We start from the raw sequence: 25,815 nt of genomic DNA, 5'->3' as shown, positions 1-25,815 counted from the left end.
TTTTGGTCTCCTCAATAAAAAGAAGGGAAATTCTCTTTACTTTTGTAAAATTTACAAAACATTCTTCTTCTAAGATCCAAGGTTAAAATTATACCTACACATTAGTTATATGCCATGGGTTGATTATAATTCTCTGTTTTAATTAAATTATTTCTATGAAATGTTCTTCGAGGTCCAAGCCCAGGTTCAGGAATCTCTTGAAGCATAATTGTTTATTATGTGAAGTTTTTCCCAATATGATTAAAGTAATTGAAAGGAAGGATGTAAGACCATTGAAAGATATGCTAAAAGTAGACAGAAACTATGAGGTCATAGTAATATAAGATTTTTTTTACCTTATTAACTTGAGTATTTCTTATATACATTTCGATTGTCATTCCCTTTCCCGGTTTCCAGTTTCCCTCTCCCCCTCCCCCACTAGATGGGTGTTTCCCTACCCATCCTCCCCCCATTACCGCCCGCCCCCCAACAATCACGTTCACTGGTGTTTCAGTCTAGGCAGGACCAAGGGGCTCCCCTTCTTCTAGTGCTCTTACTAGGCTATTCATTGCTACCTATGAAGTTGGAGACAAGGGTCAATCCATGTATAGTCTTAAGGTAGTGGCTTAGTCCCTGGAAGCTCTGGTTGCTTGGCATTGTTATTTATATGGGGCCTCAAGACCTTTCAAGCTCTTCCAGTCCTTTCTCTGATTCCTTCAACAGGGGTCCCATTCTCAGTACAGTGGTTGCTGCTGGCAATCGCCTATGTATTTGCTGTATTCTGGCTGTGTCTCTCAGGAGATATCTATATCCGGTTCCTGTCGGCCTGCACTTCTTTGCTTCATGCTTCTTATCTAAATGGGTGGCTGTATATGTATGGGCCACATGTGGGGCTGTCTTTGAATGGATGTTCCTTCTGCTTCTGTCTTAAACTTTGCCTCCCCATTTCCTGCCAAGGGTATCCTTGTTCCCCTTTTAAAGAAGGAGTGAAGCATTCGCATTTTGGTTATCCTTCTTGAGGTTCATGTGTTCTGTGCATCTAGGGCAATTCAAGCATTTGGGCTAATAGCCACTTATCAATGAGGGCATACCATGTGTGTTTTTCTGGGATTGGGTTACCTCTCTCAGGATGATATTTTCCAGTTCCATCCATTTGCCTATGAATTTCATAAAGTCATTATTTTTGACAGATGAGTAATACTCCATTGTGTAGATGTTCCACATTTTCTGTATCCATTCCTCTGTTGAAGGGCATCTGGGTTCTTTCCAGTTTCTAGCTATTATAAATAAGGCTGCTATGAACATAGTGGAGTATGTGTCTTTGTTATATGTTGGGGCATCTTTTGGATATATGCCCAAGAGAGGTATAGCTGGGTCCTCAGGTAGTTCAATGTCCAAAGTTCTGAGGAACCTCCATATTGATTTCCAGAATGGTTGTAACAATGGAGGAGTTTTCCTCTTTCTCCACTTACTCACCATCATTTGCTCTCACCTGAGTTTTTGATCTTAGCCATTATCACTGGTGTGAGGTGAAATCTCAGGGTTGTTTTGATTTGCATTTCCCTTATGGATAAAGATGTTGAACATTTCTTTAGGTGTTTCTCAGCCATTCGGCATTCGTCAGCTGTCAATTCTTTGTCTACCTCTGAACTCCATATTTTAATAGGGCTATTTGACTCCCTGCAGTCTAACTTCTTGAATTCTGTGTATATTTTGGATATAAGCCCTCTATCTGTTGTAGAAGATCTTTTCTGAATCTCTTGGTTACCTTTTGTTATAACCACAGTCTCCTTTGCCTTACAGAAGCTTTGCAGTTTTATGAGATCCCATTTGTTGATTCTTGATCTTAGAGCGTAAGCCATTGGTGTTTTGTTCACGAAATTTTCTCCAGTGCCCATGTGTTCAAGATGCCTCCCCACTTTTTCTTCTATTAGTTTGAGTGTATCTGGTTTGATGTGGAGGTCCTTCATCCACTTGGACTTAAGCTTTGTACAGGGTGATAAGCATGGATCAATCTGCAATGTTCTACATGCTGACCTCCAGTTGACCCAGCACCATTTGCTGAAAATGCTATCTTTTTCCATTGGATGGTTTTGGCTCCTTTGTCAAAATCAAGTGACCACTATTGTGTGGGTTCATTTCTGGGTCTTCAATTCTATTCCACTGCTCTATCTGCCTTTTTCTGTACAAATTCCAAGCAGTTTTTATCACTATTGCTCTGTAATACTGCTCGAGTTCAGGGATAGTGATTCCCACCGAAGTCCTTGTATTGTTGAGGACAGTTTTAGCTATCCTGGGTTTTTTATTATTCCAGATGAATTTGCAAATTCTTCTGTCTAAGTCTTTGAAGAATTGGATTGGTATTTTGATGGGGATTGCATTGAATCTGTAGATCACTTTTGGAAAAATGGCCATTTTTACTATATTAATCCTGCCAGTCCATGAGCATGGGAGATCTTTCCATCCTCTGAGGTCTTATTCAATTTCTTTCTTCAAAGGCTTGAAGCTCTTATTGTACAGATCTTTTACATGTTTAGTTAAATTCATACCGAGGTACTTTATATTATTTGGGACTATTATGAAGGGTGTCGTTTCCCTAGTTTCTTTCTCAGCTTGTTTCTCTTTTGTGTAGAGGAAAGCTACTGATGTATTTGAGTTAATTTTATATCCAGTCACTTTGTTGAAGTTGTTTATCAATTTTAGTAGTTCTCTGTTGAAATTTCTGGGATCACATAAATATACTATCATATCATCTACAAATAGTGATATTTTGACATCTTCTTTTCCAATCTGTATCCCTTTGATCTCCTTTTTATGTCTGATTGCTCTAGCTAGAACCTCAAGAACTATATTGAATAGGTAGGGAGAGAGTGGGCAGCCTTGTCTAGTCCCTGATTTTAGTGGGATTGCTTCAAGTTTCTCTCCATTTAGTTTAATGTTACCAATTGGTTTGCTGTATATGGCTTTTACAATGTTTAGGTATGGGCCTTGAATTCCTATTCTTTCCAGGACTTTTCTCATGAAAGGTTGTTGAATTTTGTCAAATGCTTTCTCAGCATCTAATGAAATGATCATGTGGTTTTGTTCTTTCAGTTTGTTAATATAATGTATCACATTGACGGTTTTCTGTATATTAAATCATCTCTGCATGCCTGGGATGAAGCCTACTTGATAATGGTGGATGATTGTATTGATGTGCTCTTGGATTCAGTTTGCCAGAATTTTGTTGAGTGTTTTTGCATCAATATTCATTAGGAAAAGTGGTCTGAAGTTCTCTTTCTTTGTTGGGTCTTTGTGTGGTTTAAGTATAAGAGTAATTGTGGCATAATAGAAGGAATTCGGTAGTGCTCCATCTGTTTCAATTTTGTGTAATAGTTTGGATATTATTGGTATGAAGGTCTGATAGAATTCTGGACTAAACCCAACTGGACCTGGACTCTTGTTGGTTGGGAGACCTTTAATGACTGCTTCTATTTCATTAGGAGTTATGGGGTTGTTTAAATGGTTTATCCGTTCCTGATTTAACTTTTGTACCTGGTATCTGTCTAAGAAATTATCCATTTCCTGCAGATTTTCAAGTTTTGTTGAATATAGGCTTTTGTGGTAGGATCTGATGATTTTTTGAATTTCCTCTGATTCTGTAGTTGTGTCTCCCTTTTCATTTCTGATTTTGTAAATTCGTACAAACTCTCTGTGTCCTCTCGTTAGTCTGGCTAAGGGTTTATCTATCTTGTTGATTTTCTCAAAGAACCAACTTTTGGTTCTGTTGATTCTTTCTATGGTCCTTTTTGTTTCTACTTGGCTTATTTCATCACTGAGTTTGATTATTTCCTGCCTTCAACTCCTCCTGGGTGTATTTGCTTCCTTTTGTTCTAGACCTTTTAGGTGTGCTGTCAAGCTGCTGACATATGCTCTCTCCTATTTCTTTCTGCAGGCACTCAGGGCTATGAGTTTTCTTCTTAGCACAGCTTTCATTGTGTCCCATAGTTTGGGTATTTTGTACCTTCATTTTCATTAAATTCTAAGAAGTCTTTAATCTTGTTCTTTATTTCTTCCTTGACCAGGTTATCATTGAGTAGAGCATTTTTTAACTTCCATGTATATGTGGGTGTTCTTCCCGTATTGTTATTGTAGACCAGCTTTATCCCGTGGTGGTCTGTTAGGACCTATGGGGTTCTTTCTATCTTTCTGTAACTGTTGAGGCCTGTTTTATGACCAATTATAAGGTCAATTTTGGAGAAAGTACCATGAGGTGGTGAGAAGAATGTATATCCTTTTGCTTTAGGATAGAATATTCTATAAATATTTGTTAAGTCCATTTAGTTCTCGACTTCTCTTAGTCTGTCTAGGTCTCTGTTTAATTTCTGTTTCCATGTCCTGTCCATTGATGAGAGTGGGGTGTTGAAATCTCCTACTATTATTGTGTGAGGTGTAATGTGTTTTGAGCTTTAGTAAGGTTTCTTTAACGTATGTAGATGCCCTTGTATTTGGGGCATAGATATTTAGGATTGACACTTCAACTTGGTGGATTTTTCCTTTGATGATTATGAAGTGTCCTTCCTTATCTTTTTTGATGACTTTTAGTTGAAAATTGATTTTATTTGATAATAGAATGGCTACTCCAGCTTGCTTCTTCCGACCATTTGCTTGGAAAGTTGATTTCCAGCCTTTCACTCTGAGGTAGTGTCTGTCTTTGTCTCTGAGGTGTGTTTCCTGTAGGCAGCAGAATGCAGGGTCCTCGTTGCGTATCCATTTTGTTAATCTATGTCTTTTTATTGGGGAGTTGAGACCATTGATGTTGAGAGATATTAAGGAATAGTGATTATTGCTTCCTGTTATATTCATATTTGGATGTGAGGTTATGTTTTTGTACTTTTCTTCTCTTTGTTTTGTTGCCAAGACGATTAGTTTCTTGCTTTTTCTAAGGTGTAGCTTGCCTCCTTATGTTGGGCTTTACCATTTATTATCCTTTGTAGCACTGGATTTGTAAAAAGATGTTGTGTTAATTTGGTTTTGTCATGGAATATCGTGGTTTCTCCATCTATGTTAATTGTGAGTTTTGCAGGATACAGTAACCTGGGATGGCATTTGTGTTCTCTTAGGGTCGGTATGACATCTCTCTAAGATCTTCTGGCTTCCATAGTCTCTTGCGAGAATTCTGGTATAATTCTGATGGGTCTGCCTTTATATGTTACTTGACATTTTTCCCTTATTGCTTTTAATATTCCTTCTTTATTTTGTGCATTTGATGTTTTGACTATCATGTGAAGCGAGGAGTTTCCTTTCTGGTCCAATCTATTTGGAGTTCTGTAGGCTTCTTGTATGTTTATCGGCATCTCTTTCTTTAGGTTAGGGAAGTTTTCTTCTATGATTTTGCTGAAGATATTTACTGATCCTTTGAGCTGGGGTTCTTCACTCTCTTCTATACCTATTATCCTTAGGTTTGATCTTCTCATTGAGTCCTGGATTTCCTATATGTTTTGGACCAGTAGCTTTTTCCGTTTTACATTATCTTTGACAGTCTTGTTGATGATTTCTATGGAATCTTCTGCTCCTGAGATTCTCTCTTCCATCTCTTGTATTCTGTTGGTGAAGCTTGTATCTATGGCTCCTTCTCTCTTCCTTTGGTTTTCTATATCTAGGTTTGTTTCTCTGTGTTCTTTCTTTATTGCTTCTATTTCCATTTTTAATTCCTTCAACTGTTTGATTATGTTTTCCTGGAATTCTTTCAGGGATTTTTGTGGTTTCTCTCTATAGGCTTCTGTTGTTTATGTTTTCCTGCATTTATCTAAGGGAGTTCTTCATGTCTTTCTTGAAGTCCTCCAGCATCATGATCAAATATGATTTTAAATCTAGAGCTTGCCTTTCTGGTGTGTTTGAACATTCAGTGTTTGCTTTGGTGGGAGAATTGGGCTCTGTTGATGCCATGTAGTCTTGCTTTCTGTTGCTTGGGTTCCTGTGTTTGTTCTTGCCATCAGATTGCCTCTGGTGTTACTTTGTTCTGCTATTTCTTACAGTAGCTAGACAGTCCTATTAGCCTGTGTGTCAGGAGTGCTGTAGACCTGGTTTCCTGGTTTCTTTCATCCAGTTATGGGAACAGAGTGTTCTGCTTTCCGTCATGTAGTCTATCCTGTCTTCTGGTCTTCACCTGTGGGCCTGTGTCCTGAGTTCACCAGGCAGATCACTTGGAGCAGAAAAGTTGGTCTTACCTGTGGTCTTGCTCAAGTTGCTCATGGGGGACTGCTTTTGAGCTCTCTGTAAGGGCAGCAACCAGGAGGGCCTGCACCGCCCTTTCCAGGAGCCCCCTGCACTGGGGTCCCAGATGGTGTTAGGTGTTTTCCTCTGGAGTCAGAAATGTGGGCAGAGTGTAGTCTCTTCTGGCTTTCCAGGAGTGTCTGACCCTCTGAAGGTTTAGCTCTCCCTCCCATGGGATTTGGGTGTATCGACCGGTTGATCTGGTCCCTTCAGGTCCAGGCCGTGTGTGGAGTGTGGGGGACCTGCAGGTCCAGTGCCCCAATCTTCTGGTTCCCAGGGGCCGTATACAGTTTCCTCTTGGGCCAGGGATGTGGGCAGGGGTCGGCAGTATTGGTGGTCTCTCCTGCTCTCCAGTCTCAGGATTGCCCACCTGTCCAGGTGGTGAGCTCTCTCTCCCAAGGGGTTTGGGAGCAGTGAGCTGAGGGCTGGGATCAGCGAGGTTGGGTGTAATATAAGCTTTTAAAATACATGAACTTGTTTTATTCAGTGATTTCCAATGTCTAGAATCTATGTCTTTTTGTTTCTTATTGAAACTAAGGCATCATCAAACAACTGCTAAATAAACAAATGGATTCTCGAAATGTATCTCAATGGGAAAACAGATTCTTAGCCTGAGGAATGCTATTTTTCAATCCATTCATTTATTGCCAACAACCACAAATTTCAAACAAAATGACCAACTAGATATTTGGTTTATTGAAACCTGAGACAGGTAAAAAGAAAATTAAGGGGCACATGATGAGTTCCACGCAAAATTAGCAGTTATCACTATTTAAAGCAAAGAATATGTCTTTAAAAAGGAAGAATGATCTGATTCATTGTCTGCTTTTGAGATTCTCTTCCTCTTTTTGGTGGCCTTGCCCAGTTTCTACATGAGGGCTTCCAATTTGTCTCCTTGTATCTAGTTGTCAGGCTATCATGTCTTGGAAACCTGATCCTTTTTGAAGAGGAAATGAAAGTGGAGAGGATCTGAGAGAGTAGAGGTTGGGGGAGTTATGAAGGGTAAAGGCAGGGGAAACTAGTTGCCATGTATTGTGTGAAAGAATCTAATTTCAATTAAAAGGGGGAGGAATGAGAAGAAGTGCCCAAATCTAAAGAATATTTCTCTAAAGAATAACCCACTTAGTATCCTCCCAAATATTTGAAGGAAAGGTAATCAGGCTTAGGTCCTGTGTCTTCAGCGACATCAGAATGAAGACAACTAGGATGGCTGAGAAGGAACCCAATCCAATAACAGCTTCACAATCACTACTCAATTCTCAGCCTACTTCCATTTACTTCTGACATGTTAATTCTAAAGCATATCCTTGAGATGGCAATGTATATTTCTTATTTTCATTTCCTCACTAATTGGAACAGAAGCGATAAAACATTATATTCAGCAACCAGTGGATGAAAAGTAGGAAGCTGTGTATGTGACTTACAAAGACAAACATCTGTTGGGAGTTACAGATGATTGATTTTTTACTTTTGTATAATGGAAAAATAAATTCTGTCTTACTCAAAAAAAATGAGAACAGGTTGTTACCTGCTCAATAACTTTGAATGTAAATTAATTAAATCCCCTATGTAGATATATTGATTGTTTTAGTGTCAAAAGCAAAAGACTTAACTAAAATGCTGTCAAATGATTGCTTTTTTAATGCATTTGTTTTTCCAGGAGGGTAAAAGGCTGAATAAAAGAAGAAATCCAGTCAGATCTGAGCCTCATGTTAAAAATAGAAGCACATTTTTAATTAAGAAAACCACCTAATGTATTGCTATCTCATATTCTCTTTCTATGTCTCTATTTCTGTCACTCTCTCTGTCTTTTTCTGATGTCCTTCCTTAATATTTTTAAAATACAAATAACAATTAGGTATGAAAAATATGTGGCTATTTCTAAGATTGTCTGCTTTAATAGTGAAAGTTAGTGGTTATATTATGCTTACTAATTTGCTATTGGCCCCACCTATTGGAGAGTGTCCTACCCTATTTCAAATGTAGACATTTCCCTTCTGTACTGTTCATCTGCTACTAGAAAGAAAATTCTGTGCCAGATATAACTTCTGAATAAAGGTTTAAAGCTGTGATAACTTCAGGCTTATGTAACATTAATGTGTTTCTATTTTATTTTCCAATATTCTTTGAATTAAATATTAATTTTAGCAAAGAGTTACCAATGTAGCATAAAATATAGCTTTTTACAAATAAAAGCATCAAAAATAACTGAAGAGAGCTAAATGTTGTGCCCAAAAGAGATTTTAATAACAGTGTCATGGTCACAAAAGCCTACTGTTTAAAAATTAATTTTAGTTTGACAATGTTACTGGCATCACCAGGAGGGTACAAAACATATTCTCTCATTATCAGAGCTGATTCTCAGAACATAAATAACAAATACTCCAAAGAAGGACAAAGAACACTTTGAAACCCAGAAGAAATGTGAAAATGTGCACAGCTGTCTCCAACTAAAATTTTTCTAAGTAAAAATGCTCATGAAAACAAAAATTTAATAGAACATTGTTATGTAGATCTGCATGATGTATCCCAATATCCCTTCATGGTATTGCATTTAATAACTAATATTTTTAAGAAAGAAGAAAAGTGAAAATACTTTAAGTTAGCAAAATGACTTTAGAATATTTCCTTTCAGGACAATTTATTTATTCATTAACTTCCTTTATTTGCCTAATGTTAACCTGACATCAGAATAGGTAGTACCTACAAAGCATAGTTACTAGACTTTAAGAGCTTTATGTAGCTGGGTTCTAGTCAAGAGTACAAACAAGACTCAATTACAAAGAAAATGCATAATGTGGAGCTAATATATGGTTGATGAAGATTTAACTCAAGAATTCAACAAATAGGACACATGTAGAATAGATCCAGCCAGCGTCCCCACAAATTTATCAAGTGGTAACAAGCCAGATCTGAAATACTTATCCTTAACTGAGACTTTGATATGGGATATAGACTCGTATTCATAAGGCTTATCTTTAACCTTGTCCCAGACTGGGTTGTCTACTAATCTACACATATAAAACTTATTTTATGGCACATTATTCTGATGTGAATAATTTTTATCCATGTAAGTCCAAATTATATCTGATTGAATAAAACTGATTATGGTTCCGTAGATATCCAAGAGATTTTACAGTTTGCATCCATTTATAAATTTATTGTAGCATTCCTTATCTGAATATGAATGTGTGGCTGCCTGTTCAAGTTATCTTACAAACCAGTTCTCATATCTCACTGATTCCTTTATTTATTAATGAGTCAAATAAATCCTTGAAATCTGTTAATTTTGTATTTGCGTGTGAGTCATAAACTCATCTCCCCTTCCTTTCTTATTTTAAGTTGCCCTTTCACAGCAGAGTAAAGAAACCTTAAATCAGACCAAGTGTCTCTACTCTGGTTCGTTATATTTCAAGAGTGACTCAGAATCCACACTTTTACCAATGATGCTTACTGGCATTTACTCCTTTCAAAACTGAGAATGATGATCTGAAAGCAAGGGTTTCAAGAAAAGTATCCCTTGGTTAATAAAAAGGTGAAGGATGAAAAAGAATCACTTGACAAATATTTAGAGAGACAGTTTAGGATGGAGAGAAATATTCAGACTGACCAAAGTGATAAAGGCTCTCAAATGCCCCCCAGGACACAAGGCATCTTTCTAGAACCTCACTGCATCACTGAAATGCATGGTGGCCATAATTTCTGGAAGGATTTAAGGTGTCTTCATTTGTTGTCACAGCAAAAACACTTTTCCCAAATAAAGTCCAAGCCTTTCTATTTAAATTAAATCACTTTAAGTCTTAAAAAAAATCACAAGCACTCCTCAAATGGAAAGAATTACAGACTTGGCATGTTTTTTGAGTTAAAGGCAATGTTTTCATTTACCAGCTTTTCAACAATATGGTACAAAATAGTTATGGATGTGTATAGTTAGAGATATATGTAGCAAGATCTTAAAATGGAAGATCTACAAATTTCCCAAGTCATATACAAGTTGGAAAGCACTTGGCCAAGAATGGATTAAATGGCTGTAAAATCTCATGCTGCACAAGAAGTATAAAAAGTAAAAGAGTTAGAAAAGACTATTTTAAATATATACAGGGTAAAGAAATGATAAGTGTAAGGTGATCCCTTCACTCCTCTGCCTCTCACATTGTTTATGCCTTCACGTTTACCATGTATTCTAGACAAAGGATGGGTTGGGGGGGACTAACATAGATGTTTTGTTCAGGGACGGGTACTCAACATTCACTTCATTCTCAGCACTTTTGCCAATTATGAGTCTCTGTATTATCTATTATCCAATACAAAAAGATTATTCTCTGTACAAGGCAGAGAGCATCACTAGTCTACAGATACAAATAGAAATATTCAGAAGGAGTTGCAACCATATTCCATTTAACAAAACACCAATAATAGGTCCCCCTCCAGAGCCTCTGACCTCTCCAAGCTTAGACTTTTGATCAAATTTACAGTATCAGGCATGGAATCCCAGATCTGTTTGAGTCAGTGAACCCCAAATTGATTCAGAAAGGACTTTGTTACTCCTAAAACTGCCTACTTTCCTGAGGTATATTTTTCCTTGCCAAGTGATATATAAAATTATTTGGAGGAACTCTTTGTTTTTTTCTATTGGATATTTTTTATTTACATTTCAAATGTTATTCCCTTTCCTGGTTTCCTGTCCATAAGCACCCTATCCCACGCCCCTCCCCTTCTTCTATAAGGGTCTTCCCCCTCCCCAATGTACCCCTCTCCTGCTTCCCTGCTCTGAAATTCCCCCTGGAGGGTCCAGCCTTGGCAGGTCCAAGGGATTCTCCTCCCATTGGTGCCTAACAAGGCCATCCTCTGTGACATATGCAGGTACAGCCATGGGGGTCTGTCCATGTATAGTCTTTGGGTAGTGGTTTAGTCCCTGAGAGCTCTGGTTGGTTGGTATTTTTGTTTGTATGGAACTAGAAAATATCATCCTGAGTGAGGTAACCCAATCACAGAAAAAAAACATGGTATGCACTCACTGATAAGTGGATATTAGCCCCAAAGCTGAAAATACCCAAGATACAATGCACAGACCACATGAAGCTCAAGAAGAAGGATGACCAAAGTCTGGATGCTTCAGCCCTTCTTAAAAGGGTTAACAAAAATATTCATAGGAGGAGAGATAGAGACAATGTTTGGAGCAGAAACTGAAGGAATGGCCATTCAGAGCCTCCCCAACCTGGGGATCCAGTCCATGTATATAGAGTCACCAAAACTAGACAACATTGATGAATCCAAGAAGTCCATGCTGACAGGAGACTGAAATAACTGTCTCCTGAGAGGTTCAGCCAGAGTGTGACAAATACAGAGGCGAATGGTAGCAGCAAACCATTGACCTGAGAATGGAGTCTGGATGGGAGGAGTTAGAGAAAGAATTGAAGGAGCTGAAGGGGCTTAAAGGTTCCTCTTAAAAAAGGGGACATGAAATTCATAGGCAAATGGATGGAACTGGAAAAAATCATCCTGAGTGAGGGAACCCAATCACAAAAAAACACACATGGTATGCACTCATTGATAAGTGGATATTAGCCCAAATGCTTGCATTACCCTAAATGCACTGAACACATGAAACTCAAGAAGGATGACCAAAATGTGAGTGCTTCACTCCTTCTTTAAAAGGGGAACAAGAATACCTTTGGGAGGGGATAGGGAGGCAAAGTTTAGAACAGAGTCTGAATGAATGCCCATTCAGAGCCTGCCCCACATGTGGCCCATACATATACAGCCACCAAATTAGATAAGTTGGATGAAGCAAAGAAGTGCAGGCTGACAGGAAACGTATCTCTCCTGAGAGACACCGCCAGAATATTGCAAATACATAGGCGAATGCCAGCAGCAAACCCCTGAACTGAGAATGGAAACCCTGTTGAAGGAATCATAGAAAGGACTGAAAGAGCTTGAAGGGGCTTGAGACCCCTTATGAACAACAATGCCAAGCAACTAGATCTTCCAGGGACTAAGCCACTACCTAAAGACTATACATGGACTGACCCTGGACTCTGACCTCATGGTAGCATTGAATATCCTAGTAAGATCACCAGTGTAAGGGGAAGCCCTGGGTCCTGCTAAGACTGAACCCCCAGTAAACGTGATTGTTGGGAGGAGGGCGGCAACGGGGAGAGGATGGGGAGAGGAACACCCATAAAGAAGGGGAGGGGGAGAGGTTAGGGGATGTTGGCCCGGAAACCAGGAAAGGGAATAACAGTTGAAATGTAAATAAGAAATACCCAAGTTAATAAAAATGGGAAAAATAAAAAAATATATAGATCTATAAAACAGCCCCCTTTTTCAAAGGAGGAAATGACTATCCCTTCATGGACTCCAACAAGAACATTGCTTTGTCTGCTTTCCTCCCTTTGTCTAATCTCTGGCTATCTTTACAGGTAGTATTTAAATTTTAAGGAGCATAATTATGATGCCCTCCTGTTTTCCTACATTGAGTTCCAAACTACATTGAAGAATTGTGGCATTACCCCCTTGGAATTTGCTTGTTTGTTTTGTTTTTGTTTCGCTTTGTTTTCTCACCACTTTCCTTTTTATTTGCCAAAATTATGTTGTCAGGGAAACAGAATATGAGGCCTATGCTCACTAAAACAGAGAGATTCATTCTGGGTAATGCTCAAGTATGCTGATTTCTACACTATTAGCAATATCACTAAAATAAAATCAACACACACACACACACAATTTCAATCATCAAAATAACGTTGACATGTTAAAGTAGCATAAAAAGAAAGCTAGGACAAGATAGACACAGGAAAAGAGACATATGCAGCAAATATACCCCAGAGAGCACTTGCTGAAAAGATCCAGAGGGAGAAAGATTGGTCATGAAAACTCATGTCCAGAACTGACAAACCTCCCCAAATTTCTGGACTAAATGTTGTTTGCGAACTCACTCAGTTGTTGTCATCAAATGTGTCCGACATGTATATACTGAATATCAAAATCCTATATGATATATTTATATCTTTCCAACGTTTCCCAATAATGATCTAAATATTATGAGTTATTGAGACCTTTTTAATAGCACAACAGAGTTTTCAACAGTAACTCAGGACTAAGGGAGATAAAAGTGACATAAATAAAAGAGATTTTTAAATATTATCAATGCAATGACATGAAAGGAATACATGGCAATGAGAGTATGAGTTGAGGAAGTTCCAAACAAATCCATCAGATGACAAGACAGTCTTTAAACCTTTAAGCATGGAATCAACATTAGCTCATAAAGCCATAATACAAAATCATTTCCCTCTCTTTGAAATAAATGTCTTATTCCTACTTCCACTTTACATTGGAGGAAGAGAAGTTAATTATTTAAAATCTTTTGTTTATGAAATAGGGGTGGAGAAAGAGTTTGGAAACTGTTTTGGTGCTTTTCCTCACCAACAGACTTCACTCTCTATACAAAATCAGATTGTGTAAGAATACGGTGAGCATAAAAGTTATAGGCTGTCTGACCTTGGGCAATTAATTTAACTTGATAATATTCACATAAGGGAGCTCATATTGCCCCATGATGTATTGTCCAGATTCTTTGGGTCTTAAAAACAAATTTAAATATGGAATGGTAGTGATACTGGAATGTTGGGATTTTTTTTCATGATAAAATAGTTATTTCCGAGTAACTATTATTTCATTATTTTCTTTTTTTTTATTAACTTGAGTATTTCTTATACACATTTCGAGTGTTATTCCCTTTCCCGGTTTCCGGGCAAACTTCCCCCTCCCCCCTCCCCTTCTTTATGGGCGTTCCCCTCCCCATCCTCCCCCCCCTTGCCGCCCTCCCCCCAACAATCTAGTTCACTCGGGGTTCAGTCTTTGCAGGACCTAGGGCTTCCCCTTCCACTGGTGCTCTTACTAGGATATTTATTGTTACCTATGAGGTCAGAGTCCAGGGTCAGTCCATGTTTAGTCTTTAGGTAGTGGCTTAGTCCCTGGAAGCTCTGGTTGCTTGGCATTGTTGTACCTATGGGGTCTCAAGCCCCTTCAAGCTCTTCCAGTTCTTTCTCTGATTCCTTCAACGGGGGTCCTATTCTCAATTCAGTGGTTTGCTGCTGGCATACACCTCTGTGTTTGCTGTATTCTGGCTGTGTCTCTCGGGAGAGATCTACATCCAGCACCTGTCGGCCTGCACTTCTTTGCTTCATCCATCTTGTCTAACTGGATGACTGTATATGTATGGGCCACATGTGGGGCAGGCTCTGAATGGGTGTTCCTTCTGCCTCTGTTTTAATCTTTGCCTCTCTATTCCCTGCCAAGGGTATTCTTGTTCCCCTTTTAAAGAAGGAGTGAAGTATTCACATTTTGGTCATCCATCTTGAGTTTCATTTGTTCTAGGCATCTAGGGTAATTTAAGCATTTGGGATAATAGCCATTTATCATGAGTGCATACTATGTGTGTTTTTCTGTGATTGGGTTACCTCACTCAGGATGATATTTTCCAGTTCTGACCATTTGCCTACGAATTTCATAAAGTCATTGTTTTTGATAGCTGAGTAATATTCCATTGTGTAGATGTACCACATTTTCTGTATCCATTCCTCTGTTGAAGGGCATCTGGATTCTTTCCAGCTTCTGGCTATTATAAATAAGGCTGCGATGAACATAGTGGAGCACATGTCTATTTTATATGTTGGGGCATCTTTTGGGCATATGCCCAAGAGAGGTATAGCTGGATCCTCAGGCAGTTCAATGTCCAATTTTCTGAGTAACCTCCAGATTGATTTCCAGAATGGTTGGGATATTTTTAAGAGTGCCTGAGCCTTTCATAGCCTTGAGTACCTTGGGCCTAGGATCCAGGGTCTCAAAAACTCCACTACTAAAGCCACACAGTGACTTTCAAGTTCTTGTTACTGATTTGGCAACAGAGGACAATTTTGAGGCATAAATTATTTGTTATAGTCTAATGGAAAGAATAACAAAGGACCAATAACATTTAAAAGGAGCCAGATAGCAGAAGACTAGAATCTCTTCCCTAAATAGGCTATATGTAATAAACAGCAGGCAGGAGAAAAGCCTGCAGTACATGCAGAGGAACAACATGGGAGAGGAAGGACTATGTAAATGAGCTGTTTCAGCATATGAGTGTTGCAGCATAGCAGTTTGGGGTGTGCAACTTTTCTTGGCTCACTAGTTTGTTTGTATTCTCATGAGTGTCTTTCCTTTTTTTTTTCCTTTATGCTGTGGGATTATATCTTTTTTTATCTTTATTGACGTGAGTATTTCTTATTTACATTTCGATTTTTATTCCCCTTCCTGGTTTCTGGGCCAACATCCCCCTATCCCTGCCCCTCCCCTTCTATATGTGCTTCCCCTTCACATCCTCCCCACATTACCACCCTCCCCTCAACAATCACGTTCACTGAGGATTCAGTCTTGGCAGGACCAAGGGCTTCTCCTTCAACTGGTGCTCTTACTAGGCTATTCATTGCTACTTATGAGGTTGTCTCTCCTTTCTTAATAAACTGTTTCCTACTTCTATTTAAAACCATGCCCTTAGTGTATTCTTCTGTCATGAAACATAAGAACCGAATAATTTAATAGGATGCCCTCCAAACTCAGATTCACACCAATAAACTCATTTTTCCCTCTGTATGTAAGATACTAAATAAAAATACATAAAACACTTCGTAAAAATAGAGCACATCTTGAAAACAAGTAAAACAAAGCAATAAGTCAGTAGAACTTGTTTTGTTTTTTGTGAAGATTACAGACATTGTTTGGTGTGAATGGGAATTAGTTCCATTGAAGGGGCAGAATTTGATTCTCGGGATTGTATCATGTTTGTACTGACAACCTCTCTTTTTTTCTTTTACTTCCATTATACTGTCTGTCCCTGTCTTAATTCATAGGAATTCCTGGCTGCAATGGGGTGTAGAGGCTAATTCTGTGCCATAGTTTTTCAAGTAAATCAGCACTAGACTGAAAAACTGCAGAGCTTTGCCACAAGTCCACAGAAACTCAACACCAGAGTGAAAGCTAGGACACCTCTACCTACCTGCATATGACCCATCTTTCTAATCTGTTGCTTATTTGTCATAGAAACATACATCCCGTGTCAACCGTGGAATAACATTTTCTTAAGATGCTGCACAATATATAAGGACAAAATGTCTAACCCAAAAATTGATCAAAGGTGCACATATCAATACAATTTATGATTTAAAAAATATGAATGAATTATACTCTCCTTGGAAAAAGTCATTCTGAGAAGAATGAAAGGGTCAGGATAGTGAGAGCACATGAGGGAAATTAGCTGGGAATTTCTTTGGATGACTAACAAGCTTAACACAGAGAAGGGAGTCCAGGAAGCAAATCTTCAAATGAAAAAAGACAAGCTGTTTCTCTATACATGCAGTGTGTGTGTGTGTGTGTGTGTGTGTGTGTGTGTGTGTGTGTGTGTATGCATGAATATGTATATTTGAATAGACACTGTTTTCTTGTGAATCACAATTCAACTAGAAAGCCCCTAAAATCAGATTTTCTAGGACAGTAAGCACACAGGGTTTCATAGTGCAAGACTTTTTTCCTATTCTGTTGATTTGAAATTTTAGTTCAAGTCAGCCAGTCCATTTCTGAAGAACTTTGGAATAGTTGATGCATCCTAGTGATGGCTATGTGTCTTCTGTGAGGCCAAGACAAAGCTTATTAGTGTGATTATTGTGAAACAAAAACAATAGTTTGGAAAACAGAATATACTTCTGAGCTGACTAAATATTGAGATATGGAATATAATATAGAATCATTCTTTGAAAATAAAAAAATGACCAGAAACTGAGCTTGAGTAGACATAAGTATTTACTGACATATAATTATTTCATAAACCTCCATTTTTGAAAACTGCATGCTATTGTTATTTATATGAAAAAAGCCTTTAAATTGTCTGACAAATATGAAGAGAAACTTCCTAATACATGAAGATTAGCAAAGACCTGAATTGACAACCAAGTCCAAAATTCCTGAAATTATGTGATGAATATGTCAAGTCTGAAACACATCTCATTTTCATTCATTCATTCATTCATTCATTCATTCATTTTATATCCCAATTGCAGCCACATTCCTCCATCCCTTCTTCCAGTCTCCCCCTCACATAGCTCCTCTCCTCTTATCCCCTTCTCTGATAAGGAGGAAGGTCACATCTAGGTACCAATCCACCTTGACACATCAAGTCACTGCAGAACTAGGCATACCCTCTTCCACTGAGGTCTGACAAGGCACTTTAGGTAGGGGAACAGAATCCACAGGGAGACAGTGGAGTCAGGGACAACCTTCTCTCCAGTTGTTGGAGGACCCACATGAAGACCAAGAGGTACATGGGCTATATACATCTAAGAGTCCTAGGTTTAGCCCCTGTATGCTCTTTGGTCTCCTTTGTGAGCCACCAAGGCTCCAGAATACTTGATACTGATGGTCTTCTTGGAAAATGTGCATTTTGAATACAGGAAGGCATATTTTTTTCTTTGAAACTCTTTTCCTCAAAATGTATTGATTGTATGTAAGTAATGACTTGTTTCTAAGTAATAACTTCTCATTAAATAATGTTCTAACCAAAATTTTGGAACTGTTGTTTCATGAATTCATTGCCTAGAGAGTTTTCACACTCCTCCTACTGCCTTAGTTCATTTTTTGCATTTTCTTGGCTTATATTCCCATTTGACTTTTCAGTATGTACAGCATCTCTCCCACTGTTTGTGAAAGTGAAATATTTTAAAATGTGCAGTGTTTATCTATACTTGGCCATCTCGTTTTTCTTTCCTCTTCTGTGATTCTCTTGTAATTGATGATATGTTTCCTTTGTTCTTACCGTGGACAAAGTGAGGAAAGAAAACAAGCCAAGGCCATTAGTCAGTGACACCCAGTATGCACATCAGGCTCAACTGCATCTTAATCAAAGCTAACTAATGCCTAATTGTTTTTTAGTTTTAATTGATTGTTGAATTCGAAAGATTAAACTGTAGGACGCTATCAAGAATAACAAAGAGGAGAAAAGATAGTAATAAAAGGGAAGGCAGGGAGAGAAGACAAGGAAGATAATGAAAGGAAGCACTTTGGGCCATTACAAGCACTGAGAAGGGAGAACTGAGGGAAACTGGAGAATATGAAGACATAGAATGAGGTGGAAAGAGAATAAAAGCAAGTGAGGAAGACATAAATAAGAAAAATCAGGGAAGAGTTGAAAAATGAATTGGATTTGGAGGGAATGAACTGCGATAACTAGTGCCCTGTTTATGCTTTCTAGAAATCAGAATTGCATAAACTAGTTATTACCATACAATGTTTGTGAAATACTTGACAGTATTCTTATGGAATTTAACCCTTCATGATCAATGCTATAATAACATCTATGACAAAAGGACTGTACATTAGTTGCATTAGTTGCTCAAAACAATACAAATTGGTTTCCAAATATTGTCTTCCAAATGTATTCTGATGTTCATGTAATTAATTTACTTATGAATACAGCAAAATATTGACTATGAGAAAGCTTCTAAATCAGTTTGTGTCCCAGCATCCTTATGTATAAGTGCAATGCTTACCAACATTAGGATTGATTGTCACAAAAATACTGTGGCTTGTATAAAATAAATTTTTATTAACCAAGTGAAATCCCAAAAGAATATGTAAATCTACAATTATTTGAATATATTAATCTGTGTGGTTAATTTTAAGACATTTAAAAAGAAATCTTTTTTAGATTCATATGCAACTTCTGAGATTTGTGTACTAGCATATTCTTTTCTTCTTGTTTTAAAAAGAGGAAGAAGGGGAAATAATTGATCACTTCAGGTTACCTGGACATTTGAGTCTGATAAAAGAAAATCAACGAACCATTTTCCCTTATGAATATCTATGCAAAAATACTCAATAAAATTCTTGCAAAACGAATCCAAGAGCACATCAAAACAATCATCCACCATGATCAAGTAGGCTTCATCTTAGGCATGCACGGATGGCATATAAGGAAAACATCAACGTAATCCACTATATAAACAAACTGAAAGATTAAAAACCACATGATCATTTCATTAGTTGCAGAGAGAACATTTGACAAAATTCAACACCCCTTCATGATAAAAATTTTGGAAAGAATAGGAATTCAAGGCCCATGCCTAAACATAGTAAAAGCCATATACAGCAAACCAGTTGCTAACATTAAACTAAATGGAGAGAAACTTGAAGCAATCCCACTAAAATCAGGGACTAGACCAGGCTGCCCACTCTCTCCCTACTTATTCAATATAGTTCTTGAGGTTCTAGCCAGAGCAATCAGATATAAAAAGGAGAACAAAGGGATACAGATTGGACAAGAAGATGTCAAAATATCACTATTTGCAGATGATATGATAGTATATTTAAGTAATTCCAAAAGTTCCACCAGAGAACTACTAAATCTGATAAACACCGTCAGCAAAGTGTATGGGTATAAAATTAACTCAAATACATCAGTGTCCTTCCTCTACCCAAAAGAGAAACCAGCTGAGAAAGAAACTAGGGAAACGACACCCTTCATAATAGTCCCAAATAATATAAAGTACCTCGGTGTGAATTTAACTAAACATGTAAAAGATCTGTACAATAAGAACTTCAAGCCTCTGAAGAAAGAAATTGAATAAGACCTTAGAGGATGGAAAGATCTCCCATGCTCATGGATGGGCAGGATTAATATAGTAAAAATGGCCATTTTCCAAAAGTGATCTACAGATTCAATGCAATCCCCATCAAAATACCAATCCAATTCTTCAAAGACTTAGACAGAAGAATTTGCAAATTCATCTGGAATAATAAAAAACCCAGGATAGCTAAAACTATCCTCAACAATACAAGGACTTCTGTGGGAATCACTATCCCTGAACTCGAGCAGTATTATAGAGCAATAGTGATAAAAACTGCATGGAATTTGTACAGAGAACGGCAGATAGAGCAGTGGAATAGAATTGAAGACCCGGAAATGAACCCACACACCTATGGGCATTTGATTGACAAAGGAGCCAAGACCATCCAGTGGAAAAAAGATGGCATTTTCAGCAAATGGTGCGGGGTCAACTGGAGGTCAGCATGTACAACATTGCAGATCGATGCTTATCACCCTGTACAAAGCTTAAGTCCAAGTGGGTCAAGGACCTCCACATCAAACCAGATACACTCAAACTAATGGAAGAAAAAGTGGGGAAGCATCTCGAACAGATGGGCACTGGAGAAAATTTCCTAAAAAAGACACCAATGACTTATGCTCTAAGATCAAGAATTGACAAGTGGGATATCATAAAACTGAAAAGCTTCTGTAAGGCAAAGAACACGGTGGTTAGGACAAAATGGCAACCAACAGATTGGGAAAAGATCTTTACCAATCCTACAACAGATAGAGGCCTTATATCCAAAATATACACAGAACTCAAGAAGTTAGACTGCAGGGAGACAAATAACCCTATTAAAAATGGTGTTCAGAGCTAAACAAAGAATTGACAGCTGAGGAATGCCAAATGGCTGAGAAACACCTAAAGAAGTGTTCAATATCTTTACTCATAGGGGAAATGCAAATCAAAACAAACCTGAGATTTCACCTCACACCAGTGAGAATGGCTAAGATCAAAACCTCAGGTATCAGCAAATGCAGGTGAGGATGTGGTAAAAAAGGAACACTCCTCCATTATTGGTGGGATTGCAGAATGGTCCAATCACTCTGTACATCAGTCTGGAGGCTCCTCGGAAAATTGGACATTGAACTACATGAAGACCCAGCTATACCTCTCTTTGGCATATACCCAAAAGATGCCCAGCATATAACAAAGACAAATGCTCCACTATGTTCATAGCAGCCTTATTTATAATAGCCAGAAGCTGGACAGAACCCAGATGCCCTTCAATAGAGGAATGGATAGAGAAAGTGTTGTACATCTACACAATGGTGTACTACTCAGCTATCAACAACAATGACTTTATGAAATTCATAATCAAATGGATGGAAATAGAAAATATCATCCTGAGTGAGGTAACCCAATCACAGAAAAACACACATAGTATGCACTCATTGATAAGTAGATATTAGCCCAAATGCTCGAATTACCCTAGATGCACAGAGCACATGAAAGTAAAGAAGGATGACCAAAATGCTAATGCTTCACTCCTTCTTTAAAACGGGAACAAGAATACCCTTGGGAAGAAATAGGGAGGCAAAGTTTAGAACAGAGGCAGAAGGAACACCCATTCACAGCCTGCCCCACATGTGGCCCATATATATATACAGCCACCAAACTGGATAAGAGCAAAGAAGTGCAGGCTGACAGGAACAGGATGTAGATATCTCCTGAGAGACACAACCAGAATACAGCAAATACATAGGCAAATGCCATCATTAAACCACTGAACTGAGAACGGGTCCCTCATTGAAGGAATCTTAGAAAGGCCTGAAATGAGCAATAGTGATAAAAACTGCATGGTATTGGTACAGAGACAGACAGATAGACCAATGGAACAGAATTGAAGACCCATAAATGAACCCACACACCTATGGACACTTGATTTTTGACAAAGGAGCCAAAACCATCCAATGGAAAAAAGATAGCATTTTCAGCAAATGGTGCTGGTTCAACTGGAGGTCAACATGTAGAAGAATGCAAATCGATCCATGTTTATCACCCTGTACAAAGCTTAAGTCCAAGTGGATCAAGGACCTCCACATCAAACCAGATACACTCAAAAACAGAAGAAAAAGTAGGGCAGCATCTCGACACATGGGCACTGGGAAAAATTTCCTAAATAAAACACCAATGGCTTATGCTCTAAGATCAAGAATCGACAAATGGGATCTCATAAAACTGCAAAGCTTCTGTAAGACAAGGAACACTGTGGTTAGGACAAAACGGCAACCAACAGATTGGGAAAAGATCTTTACCAATCCTACAACAGATAGAGGCCTTATATCCAAAATATACAAAGAACTCAAAAAGTTAGACCACAGGGAGACAAATAACCCTAATAAAAATGGTGTTCAGAGCTAAACAAAGAATTTACAGCTGAGGAATGCTGAATGGCTGAGAAACACCTAAAGAAATGTTCAACATCTTTACTCATAGGGGAAATGCAAATCAAAACAACCCTGAGATTTCACCTCATACCAGTGAGAATGGCTAAGTTCAAAAACTCAGGTGACAGCAAATGCTGGCGAGGATGTGGAGAAAGAGGAACACTCCTCCATTATTGGTGGGATTGCAGACTGGTACAACCATTCTGGAAATCAGTCTGGACATTCCTCAGAAAATTGGACATTGAACTGCCTGAGGATCCAGCTATACCTCTCTTGGGCATATACCCACAAGATGCCCCAACATATAAAAAAGACACGTGCTCCACTATGTTCAAAGGAGCCTTATTTATAATAGCCAGAAGCTGGAAAGAACCCAGATGCCCTTCAACAGAGGAATGGATACAGAAAATGTAGTACATCTACACAATGGAATATTACTCAGCTATCAAAAACAATGACTTTATGAAATTCGTAGGCAAATGGTCGGAACTGAAAAATATCATCCTGAGTGAGGTAACCCAATCCTAGAAAAACACACATGGTATGCACTCATTGATAAGTGGCTATTAATCCAAATGCTTGAATTACCCTAGATGCCTAGAACACATGAAACTCAAGATGGATGACCAAAATGCTAATGCTTCACTCCTTCTTTAAAAGGGGAACAAGAATACCCTTGGCAGGGAATAGAGAGGCAAAGATTAAAACAGAGGCAGAAGGAACACCCATTCAGAGCCTGCCCCACATGTGGCCCATACATATACAGCCACCCAATTAGACAAGATGGATGAAGCAAAGAAGTGTAGGCCGACAGGAGCCGGACGTAGATCTCTCCTGAGAGACACAGCCAGAATACAGCAAATACAGAGGCGAATGCCAGCAGCGAACCACTGAACTGAGAACAGGACCCCCGTTGAAGGAATCAGAGAAAGAACTGGAAAGCTTGAAGGAGCTCACGACCCCATATGAACAACAATGCCAGGCAACTAGATCTTCCAGGGACTAAGCCACTACCTAAAGACTATACATGGACTGACCCTGGACTCTGACCTCATGGTAGCATTGAATATTCTAGTAAGATCACCAGTGTAAGGGGAAGCCCTGGGTACTGCTAAGACTGAACCCCCAGTGAACGTGATTGTTGGGGGGAGGGCAGCAATGGGGAGAGGATGGGGTGGGGAACACCCATAAGGAAGGGGAGGGAGAGGAGCTAGGAGGATGTTGGCCTGTAAACCAGGAAAGCGAATAACACTCAAAATGTAAATAAGAAATATTCAAGTTAATAAAAAAAAAAGAAAGGCCTGAAATAGCTTAAAGGTGCTTGAAACCCCCATATGAACATGAATGCCAACCAACCAGAGCTTCCAGGGACTAAGCCACTACCCAAAAACTATACATGGATTGACCGTGGGCTCCAACCTCATAGGTAGGAATGAATAGCCTAGTAAGCGTACCAGTGGAAGGGGAAGCCCTTGTTTCTGCCAAATCTGAACCCCAGTGAACTGGATGGTTGGGGGAAGGGCGGTAATGGGGTGAGGATGGGGAGGGGCACACCCTTAGAGGGGGGAGGCAGAGGGCTTAGGGTCATGTTTCCCCGGAATCCGGGAAAGGGAATAATAATCGAAATATAAATAAGAAATACCCAAGTTAATAAAGATGAAAAAAATCAAAATAGAATATGTCCTAGGTACTTCTAAAAGACACTAGAGCTTGTTGCAGAGTATTTATCTCAAGGAATACTGCAATAAACTATTATTATTTTTCTTTTTGCTCACCATAGGTATTATAATAACTGATTTCTATGTACTTTGTATATTTTTGAATCTAAAGTGTTCATTCATATTTCTTTCTTTTTTCTTCTGGTTTTTGTTTGCTTGTTTGTTTGTTTGCTTGTCTATTAGTTCTTCATGAATTTCACATCATATACCACCATCCTATTCATCAACTCCTCAGACCTCCTCTCCACCAAGCAAAGGAAAATTTAAAAGCTCCTAGTGGAAGCTATTGTATGTCTGACACTAGATCATTTGTCCACATTTCATAACTTGCAGATGTTTATTGTAATGACTCATTGGTCTCACAGGAAGCTTCTGGCATCTGTTACTCTATCGATAAGCAGTGAAACCTCACTGGGACTCCTCTTGGATATCCTGCCATTGCCCTGTATCATGGAAATCCTGCAGTTTGAGATCTGTAGCAATGGCCTCTTCATGCACTGCAGTGGTTAATTGATGGGTTAGAAGTTCGGACAGGCCAATATAAAGCCTAAATCTGAGCCTAAAAGGCATCTTAGCTATTCAACAAGCCAACTCTCCTGCTCTCAGACCCTGGGGGCTAGCTCATCAGCATCACCCCTATAACTAAAGTCTGCTCTATCCTGTTGCCCAGGCTAGGTGCAGGGCCCACTCTCCTGAGTGTTGAAGTTGGTGAGGGATATGACCAATTCTCCTACTATTATGACTCTGGGGCCAGGTCTCCTGCCTGCCATATATGGTGAGGCATGAGGAGGGTAGGAAGTCATCTCTCTATCCTCCATACCACCACTCAGCAGATAAGAAGCATGGCTGGCTCCTCATATTGCAACCCCCATATCCAGGGCTTTATCTACTGTGCTGCCTAGACGAAGTGAAGTGCCTGCTCTCTGTAGTGCTGCAGAAGGTGAAGGGCAAAGAGAGCTCTCCCGCTCTGATAACCTGGTGGCCCTCTCTCCTGCCTGCCTTAGGTGGCAAGATGCAAGGTAGAGCATCTCGTGCTTGCCCATTTCATAGAAAGGTAAACAAGAGGCTGGTGGGGTCAGCTCTTCTATGCTCATACCTTCTGGCCAGCTTATCCTCTTCCCTGTGACCAAAGTTAGCTGTGCCAGGCTGCCCAGTACAAGGCTTGCTCTCCCTAGTGTCCAGCTGGTGAGGGGCAGGGGAAGCTTTCCTACTTTTATGACTCTAGGGCCAGTCTTCTACCTACAGTAAGTGGTGAGAAGTGAGGGGAGAGAAGGGAACCTCTCCCTCGTCCATGCTACCAAATGAAAGATGAATTGATGGAGAAGAGCCAGATGTTCAACGCTCTTGTCCTCGGGGTCAGTTCACTTGATACTCAGAGTACTACAACTGGCTAGGTCAGGTTCAGTGTTCCCAATCTCATGTCCCCATGGCCAGCTCTCCCACAATGGTCAGACGAGGAGTGGGGCCAATTCTGCACAGCTCTCATATATCAACATATCCCCAGTAGACAACTCAAACCAAGGACGTCCTCTTGGCCTTTGGTTGTAACAAACACCTGCTGCTGCTGGGCCAAGGACCCAGAAGTAGCCTGCCCTGTGACAGCACAGGACAGGAGTTCACCAGAGTCACAGGAGGTATTACGGGCTGACTACCCACGTCAGACTGTTCCTTGAGTTTTCAATTCTCCTTCTTTGTTGTGCCTATCTGTCTGTTTCTCCTCTTCTTCCATTTCTCCACCACTTACCTGTTCCTCTTAGTGGCTCCTGGGATTTCTAAGGGTCTGAGGTTGTC

The sequence above is a fragment of the Rattus norvegicus genome, chromosome 14 (assembly GCF_021556685.1).
Source record: "Rattus norvegicus strain SHRSP/BbbUtx chromosome 14, alternate assembly SHRSP_T2T, whole genome shotgun sequence".
Lineage (NCBI taxonomy): Eukaryota > Metazoa > Chordata > Mammalia > Rodentia > Muridae > Rattus > Rattus norvegicus.
The sequence above is the reverse complement of the archived record's forward strand: the minus strand, read 5'-3'. Positions refer to the sequence as shown.